General features: G+C 27.4%; 1 long non-coding RNA gene across 1 annotated transcript; it reads left to right on the forward strand.

Moving 5' to 3' along the window:
* The first annotated feature begins 288 nt into the window (after positions 1-288).
* LOC139871580 (uncharacterized) lies at positions 289-5,790 on the forward strand. Its single transcript, XR_011766681.1, has 3 exons — positions 289-566; positions 1,562-1,625; positions 5,693-5,790. It is a non-coding gene; the product is annotated as an uncharacterized lncRNA (long non-coding RNA).
* Positions 5,791-9,895: the final 4,105 nt, after the last annotated feature.

The following is a 9,895-nucleotide window of genomic DNA, read 5'->3' on the forward strand; positions in this document are numbered from 1 at the left end:
TCGGGTTCTGCGGTTGCCTTCTCTATTTGCTTCTCTTCGTTTTTATTGGTTTAAATATTAGTTGTGTGTTTGTTAGATTGCTTTGTTGTTCTTGTCGTGAGCTTTTGTTCTTATTTTTTGTTTTATTTAGCTCGATAGTTTCTCAAGTTTGTATGTTTAAAAGGGTTTTTATCTTTTGGATGAAATCCTTTCTATTTATAAAAGTTCTTAGGTTTTCCGAAAAAAAAAAAAATAAATAAATAAATAAATAAATAAAAATAAAAAAAATAAACTGATACACTATGATTTATCAATTGTTTCTCTCTTCTTATTCTATACGACTATTTCATCGCACGCACCCAATCAAAGCCTCTTCCCCTTTCTTTACCCTCACTCACAATTCTTCATCTTTAAAAAACTCACAACCTAATCACTAGCAACAATTAAAAACATGATAGAGCAAAAGTTATAATTCACCTTTTAAGCGAGTCAAAATTATGGGAAACAGTGAAGGAAAACAAGAAGACGAGCTGAGCCAACTTTGCTTTTTGACGGCACTAATGAGTTCGATTGTAGCGATGCTGCCCGTGAGTACGATGAGAATGAAATTAAAGTTTGTTTATTTATTACTCCGTATTTATTAATTAATGACTCAAGATTTAAATGAAATGGAAAACTGTTGATATTTATTACTGTAATTGTTACTATATGTGTTTACCTTCCAAATATATGAAAAAACCAAAGGGGGTCAATGACAAAAGCTTTGTGTTAACAACCAGAATAGTGTTACCCTATGGTCTTTGATTTTTAACTGTGGGTTTTGAATGATTTTTAGGTTGTGGGTTTTGAATAAAGAAATGTGAGTGTGAGCAGTGGCGGATCCAGGAAAATTTTTCACCGGAGGCGATTTTTTTTAAAACGTAAATTTTTTTTTGACAAAATATAGAGGTTTTTGGGCAAAATATAAAGTTTTTTGAGCAAAATTTAGAGGTTTTTGAGCAAAATACGAAGGTTTTGGGGCAAAATGTGGAGATTGTGGGGCAAAATGTGAAGGTTTTGGGCCAAAATCAAAAAACCTAAAAAATTTGCACTAAAATTTAAAAATCCACCGGGGGCGGGCGCCCCCCCTCTCTAACACATTGGATCCGCCCATGGTTGCAAAAATCGGGAGAACTCGGCGAGATCTCGGAATTTCATTCCTGACGAGAACTCGTTTTGAAATCGGTCAAAAAATGGGTCAACGACCAAAAATCGGTCAAATCTCCAAAAAATCGGTCAAATCTCGGAAAAATCGGTCAAATCTCAAAAAAATCGGTCAAATCTCGGTAAAATCTCGGAAAAAGCTCGATAAAATTTCAAAAGTCAACGAAAGTCAACCGCCGATAACTCCCCGAGTTCTCCCCGAGTTCTCCGAGTTCTCGTTTTGGAGACCTTGCCGAGAACTCCCCGAGAACCGATTTCTGCAACATCCGCCTATGAGTGTGAGGGGTAATGAAAGGGAGAAAGACTTTGATGAATGTGATTAAAAAAAAAAAAAAAAAAACCAAAGAAGAAATAATTAATTTTTTTTGTGATGTTAAAGGTTTTTGTGCTGAGGTGGTGGAAAAAAGTTCTGTTAAAGGAGTGACGATAGAGAGTGGTTTAAGGTATATTTGGATAATCAATTGGATAAATTGCTTTAAAAATAAGATAAAAGTCACAATTTCTCAATAAATTAGTATTGTTTAGTTTGATTTTAAGTTGATGTGTAGAAGGATGATTGCAATTGGAGTAAAAATCGACATGTGACATTTTTAGAGTTTTAATCACTTGTATTCATTAATTTGTTTGAAATCCAAGGGGACAACGAGAGCGCGACATGTGGCACAAAAAAAATTCGAAATGTTTTTTTTCGAAATAAAAAATTTTCGAAATTTTTTTTCGAATTTTTTTTTACAATCACATGTGATTCTGCATGTCAATCACATGTGATTGTAAACCCAACCACATGTAATTATACATGTCAAATCCAATCACATGTGATTGTACAATTCAATCACATGTGATTGTGCAGGTAAATCACATTTGATTGTAAAAAAAAATTTGAAATTTTTTTTTTTTTGAAAAATAACAAAAAATTTCGAAAAAAAAGTTTTAAAAAAAAATTTCGAAAAAAAACTGAATTTTTTTCAATCACATATGATTTTCGCGCCACATATGGCTCTCTCATTGGTCCCTTGGATTTCAACTTAATTTATCAATTCAAATGAATATTACTCATATAAATTTGTTCCTATGTGTCAAAACTTCATCGCCCCATCATTAATTTTATTTATTTTATTTTATTTAAATTAATACAAAATAAATAAATACACCTTCAATCTATATATATATCTAAATTTTGACTCCCATCTGTAGTGACCCGAACTTTTTCATGATTATATATATTAAATGAAAACTATATTTGCATGATTAAATATTTTCAACATGTTAAGCAATCAAACTTGTTAAGACTTGATTAATTTAAATAGGTTTCATGTAGACAATTGACCACCCAAATTGACCGGCGATTCACGAACGTTAAAACTTGTAAAAACTATATGATATATATATATATATATATATATATATATATATATATATATATATATATATATATATATATATATATATATATATATATATATAACATGATATTATGATATGTAAGTATCTCATTAGGTATATTAACAATGAGTTATATACATAAAAATGAGACTACTAAGTTAAGAAACTCGAAACGATATATATAACGATTATCGTTATAACAACATTTTACTAAATACATATGTATCATATTAAGATATTGTTACACTATATTTAAAATGATAAAATGATAATTATATATATATATATATATATATATATATATATATATATATATATATATATATATATATATATATATATCATTAAGTATGATAACAATGAACTACATATGTAAAACAAGACTACTAACTTAAGAATTTCGAAACGAGACATATATGTAACGATTATCGTTGTAACGACATTTTAATGTATATATACCATATTAAAATATATTCATACATCATAATATCATGATAATGTAATAATTTAACATCTCATTAGATATAATAAACAATGGGTTAACAACATTAAATGAGATCGTTAACTTAAAGGTTTCAAAACAACACTTACATGTAACGACTAACGATGACTTAACGACTCAGTTAAAATGTATATACTTGTAGTATATTAAGATGTATTAGTACACTTTTGGAAGACTTCAAGACACATATCAAAATACTTGTACTTAACAAAATTGGTTACAATTGCATTCTCATACATTTTCATCAAGAATTCTACTCGTATTCGTTCGGTACTCGTACTCGTACAATACCCAGCTTCTAATTGTATATACTATTGGTATATACATTCAATGATCAGCTCTTAGCAGCCCTTAATGAGTCATCAAACATGTGGGAACTATCATTTGGCTACTAGCATGAAATATCTCACAAAATTACAAAAATATTATTAATCATTCATGACTTATTTACAAGAAAACAAACTTACACATCCTTTATATCTAATCCATATACCAACGACCAAAAACACATACAAACACTTTCATTCTTCAATTTTCTTCATCTAATTGATCTCTCTCAAGTTCTATCTTCAAGTTCTAAGTGTTCTTCATAAGTTCTAAAAGTTCTAGTTTCATAAAATCAAGAATACTTTCAAGTTTGCAAGTCTTACTTCCAATCTTGCAAATCCATTTCAAGTGATCATCCAATCTCAAGAAATCTTTCTTAATTACAGTAAGATATCTTTCTAATTCAAGGTAATACTCATATTCAAACTTTGATTCAATTTCTATAACTATAACAATCTTATTTCGAGTGAAAATCTTACTTGAACTTGTTTTCGTGTCATGATTATACTTCAAGAACTTTCAAGTCATCCAAGAATCCTTTGAAGCTAGATCAATTTTTGTCACTTCCAGTAGGTTTACCTACTAAACTTAAGGTAGTAATGATGTTCATAACATCATTCGATTCATATATATATATATATATATATATATATATATATATATATATATAACTATCTTATTCGAAGATTTGAACATGTAATCACTAGAACATAGTTTAGTTAATTCTAAACTTGTTCGCAAATAAAGTTAATCCTTCTAACTTAACTTATAAAATCAACTAAACGCATGTTCTATATCCATATGATATGCTAACTTAATGATTTAAAACCTGAAAACACGAAGAACACCGTAAAACCGGACATACGCCGTCGTAGTAAAACCGGGGGCTGTTTTGGGTTAGTTAATTAAAAACTATGATAAACTTTGATTTAAAAGCTGTTCTTCTGGGAAAATGATTTTTCTTATGAACATGAAACTATATCAAAAAATCATGGTTAAACTCAAAGTGGAAGTATGTTTTTCAAAATGGTCATCAAGACGTCGTTCTTTCGACTGAAATGACTACCTCTTACAATATTGACTTGTAACATGTATTTCCGACTATAAACTTATACTTTTTCTGTTTAGTTTCATATATTGCAGTTCATTATGAAACCATAGCAACTTGAATCACTCAAAACGGATTTAAAACGAAGAAGTTATGGGTAAAACAAGATTGAATAATTTTGCTTGTTGTAGCTACGTAAAATTTGTAACAAATCTATACAAATTATAACTTAACTAACTTATATTATATTATACATGTATTCTAACATATATTATGTAATCTTGGGATACCATAGACACGTATACAATGTTTTGACATATCATATCGACCCATCTATATATATATATATATATATATATATATATATATATATATATATATATATATATATATATATATATATATATATATATATATATATATTACTTGGGAACAACCATAGACACTCTATATGCAGTAATGCTTGAGTTAGCTATACAGGGTTGAGGTTGATTCCAAAATGATATATATACTTTGATTTGTGATCTAGCCTGAGACTTGTATACACTGGGTCGTGGATTGATTCGAGATAATTTATATTGATTTATTTCTGTACATCTAACTGTGGACAACTGGTTGTAGATTACTAACGTTAGACTGCTAACTTAACAAACTTAAATCGTTAAAACGTAATAAAAAATGTTGTGAATATATTTCGATCATACTTTGATATATATGTATATATTCGTTATAGGTTCGTGAATCGACCCGTGGCCAAGTCTTATTTTTCCGACGAAGGAAAAATCTGTGAAAGTGAGTTATAGTCCCATTTTTACTATCTAATATTTTTGGGATGAGAATACATGCAGTTTTGAAAAATGATTTACAAAATAGACACAAGTGTTGAAACTACATTCTATGTTGAATCGTTATACCGGATATCGCCCTTGTTGAACTTGGTAGCCTAAGAATTGGTGTTTATTATAATTGCCACCAATTGACTCGAATCCTAAAGATAGATCTATGGGCTTTGACACGCCGCAGTTAGAGAATTTGAACTGCTTTAGTACTTTGATATTTATATATGGGAATATTCTAGATGCATTTTGTTAATGTCGGTTACCAGGTGTTCAACCATATGAATGATTTTTATGCAGATTGCATGTTATTGAAAGATGAAATCTTGTGGTCTATTATTACAATTTGATATATAGGTTAAACCTATAACTCACCAACATTTTTGTTGACGTTTAAAGCATGTTTATTCTCAGGTGATTATTAAGAGCTTCCGCTGTTGCATGCTAATTTATGGACAAAAGTTGGAGTCAGCATGCTTGTATAATATTGTTTATAAACTGCATTCGAAGACATATATTGTTGTGTAATATGATTGTAAACCATTATGTAATGGTCGTGTGAAAATGCTATATTTTAGATTATCATTATTTGATAATCGTCGTAATATTTTAAAGGTTATGGTTTGTTTTAAAAATCGAATGCAGTCTTTGAAAAACGTCACATATAGAGGTCAAAACCTCGCAACGAAATCAATTAATATGAAACGTTTATAATTATTATGAACGGGACATTTCACCATCTCCATTAATTAGATCATTAACTTCATTAATTTAACTTTTTTTTACCCATCTTAACACTTAACTACATGATAAATCACTTTTATTTAAAAAAAATTATTATTTGCCATTAATATAATAATTAATTATAATATATATATATATATATATATATATATATATATATATATATATATATATATATATATATATATATCTAAATATGTTCATTAACCCAACTTAATTACTACTATTTTTTATTCAATATAATCTCTTAACCACATGGTAAAAATTAATAATTACTACTATTTTTATTCAATATAATCTCTTAACCACATGGTAAAAATTAATAATCTTATCTTTATTATTATTATTTTATTATACACTTAAAAATTGAGTCTTACACTCATAACTATAATTTAACTCATGTATTAAATTATAGTAAAACGGTAAAAATTTTAAGGTAAAAAATAAAACTTTTAACCAAATATTTAATAATTTAATAATATTAAAATAGTAAATAGTAACTAATAGTTAAAAAGTAAACTAATTTAATACCTAAGGTAAATAAATTTTAAGCCTATTGAAGTTATATCTTAAATAATAACAATAGTTATAAACTTTTCATTTTCCTTTAATTAAATACCTCATCTTACTATTTCTTTCATTTTCCATAAGATGTTACAGTTTTTTATTCCCTATAAATACTCATTTTCATCTTCACATTACTCACATATTCAAATGTAATCCATTATTATCATCATCATCATTTTTGTAGGTTGTTTTGCTCTTTTTATGTTGATTTCATCGGTCACATAACATCGAACGTATATTGCGATATCACTATATAAAGATGTTATTGAGGTTCATATAATTTTTTTCTTCAATTTTTGTAATTGTTTATCAATAATGATAGTAATTTAGAGTTCATTTATATATGTATATTTTTTATACAAGTTATTTTATAATTATGTATGTAGTTTACTTTCTTAGATTTCATTCTAATATTATTAGCATTTATTTTGTATTTGTATATTAGTTAAGTAATTACTCCGTAATATGTAATAATCGTTTAATTTTTGTATATATATATATATATATATATATATATATATATATAAACAATATAAATATTAATATTATGATAATAAAAACAAAATTATTATTATTGATTTTTTTATTATAAAAAATAATTTAGAATTGTGATTAAAATTTGGTATAGTTCAAGAAGACTTGCAAGAGAATATAAGGTTTATTTATTATTCTTTTATTTTTTAGATTTAATGTAATAAAGGGAAATTATTTATAATAAATAAAGATAAAAAGTAATAAATTAGTTAATATATATATATTACTTAATATTGACTCCTTAATGTAATTGTGATTAATTATCATATACGAAATGATAAGTGATGATGTAGTAAAGTAGTAAAAAAATGAAAATGTATTAATTATGAACTACTCATTATGTATACATAATAATAATAATAATAATAATAATAATAATAATAATAATAATAATAATAATAATAATAATAATAATAATAATAATAATAATAATAATAATAATGTACGAAGTAAAATATATTCACTTAACATGTGATGATCCTTCCAAATCCCTTTGGACGAATACATCATTCATCGATTTCATAGTGAGGTTTTGACCTCTATATGATACGTTTTGTAAATATTGCATTCTTTTGAAAAGAAACACCATAAATGAATATATAAATCCAAGGTTTTTGACGTCTGATGATTTCTATGTATAGACAATCACTGTATATAATAGTTTACAATACTACATCCGTTGATAATACAGTCAAAATAAGATACATAGTGATGATTTTGTGAATGCAAAGTTTTCTTGAATAAAACATGTATGACTCTATGCACATAGCTTGTATAACGTATAAGCAAACAGCGGAAGACTTCTAGAAACCTGAGAATAAACATGCTTAAAAGTGTCAACACAAAGGTTGGTGAGTTCATAGTTTTAATGTTGCGCATAATCTGTATATAAAGGTGGATCACAAAATTTCAGTTGTTTCATCCGAAACGTTTATCAAAATATTCTACGAAATTGTGCACCCTGGTAACTAAACTTAACGTATATATAATTTATACCATTTGTATAATCATCTTAATAATACACGCAAACCAATGTGTACGCTTCTCAAATAGCATACGTCCGTTAAAAGGCTAGTGCTCTAGCTCGAACGGGGATATCAAGCCCTATGGATCCATATACTACTACTCGCGCCCACCAGTTCTTATAACTGGCAGTTACTAGTTACCAAAGCTAAGGGATTTTCGGTTCAAACTCAGTGTAGAATTTAGTATGTACTTGTGTCCATTGTTTTTAAAATAAAGTGCATGTATTCTCAGCCCAAAAATATAGATTGCAAAAGCAATTAAAAAGGGAGCAAATGAAACTCACCTTAGCAGCACATAAGGTCATTCACCAAAAAGTGACCGAAACTCAGAATGCAAAATTAACCGTAGATCTCAACCTAGAGAACATATGTTGGTCAATACATGTCTAATAAGCTAGGTTGGGTCATAGTGTATCACAATCCTAATGCTCGAGACCGACATGTGAAAGTTAACAAAAGTCATTTCAAAAGTCAACCTGGCCCAATATGATCTTTAAATCTATACATGTTTATTATATTAACATAGTATAAGTCCTGATAGTTGAACGAATTTATAGTTTATCAAACTCAAAACATTATTTATTTCATGAGTTATATTGTATTTGAATGATCATGGCAATTGGATATATTTTAACATTTCATATAGTTTCCCAATACTTGTAAAATCAGATTATAGTGTTTATAAAGCTTTAAAACATGATAAGACAGTCAACTTTGACAATTGTTAAACAAGACGAGACGTGTCTTATATAGAAATTCATTTACTCGATTAGTAATATCTAAAAATCCAATTTATCAATCTCATAGACAAGTTGTTTAAATATTAATTTATAGTTTCAAACACAATTTCAATTAACGTCATACATAATTCAGTTGACCATATCTTTTAATTCGTTCATCGAAATCACGCGATTTCTAAATGAAACGTTAATAATTTTTCGCCACCTTTCCAAAAACATGCATATCATATACTTTATATCCGTAGGATGTGTATCAAATTCGTGATTCATTATACACTATAAAATAACTAAATTAAATATACAAACATGCATAATCATATATACTCGAGCACTAGTCAGGGATACACTATTAATATATAAAAGATAAGATATAAATGCTTACTTATCAATATTGTGATTTAATATTACAGAAAAGTACGTAGACGCAACGGAGACGATAAACATTAATTTGATCTCACGAGCAATACCCCCGAACCATACCCATCACCTCCTTAGTTATAACCCATAATTTCCTTAGCTTTATCCCACTCGAAAACTCGTTTTGGAAAAATACTTGAGCAGAACCTCGTCGTATTATTTTATGTATACTAATAATACTAATACTACTAATAATAATATTAGGATTAATAATAATAATAATAATAATAATAATAATAATAATAATAATAATAATAATAATAATAATAATAATAATAATAATAAATAAGTTTTTACGGAATATATAGATAAGAGAGATGGAGTGTGGATGAAATGAACCAAAAATCGAGCAATTTATAGAACCTCTCCCGCCCCCAGCCCCCATGCGATCGCATGGGATTTTGCCTATATGGCCATGCGATCGCATGGCCTGAAAGTACAGCTCACCATTCACTAATTCATCCATCGACATAATATGTATATTATTTAATATATATATTATTTAATCTTTAGAATTAATTAAATATTATATTATATTCTCGTGCATGGTAAAAATGTAATTTTTGTTCAAATGACTCGTACGTTGTCAC

This window comes from Rutidosis leptorrhynchoides, chromosome 10 (genome assembly GCF_046630445.1).
Source record: "Rutidosis leptorrhynchoides isolate AG116_Rl617_1_P2 chromosome 10, CSIRO_AGI_Rlap_v1, whole genome shotgun sequence".
Taxonomy (NCBI): Eukaryota; Viridiplantae; Streptophyta; class Magnoliopsida; order Asterales; family Asteraceae; genus Rutidosis; species Rutidosis leptorrhynchoides.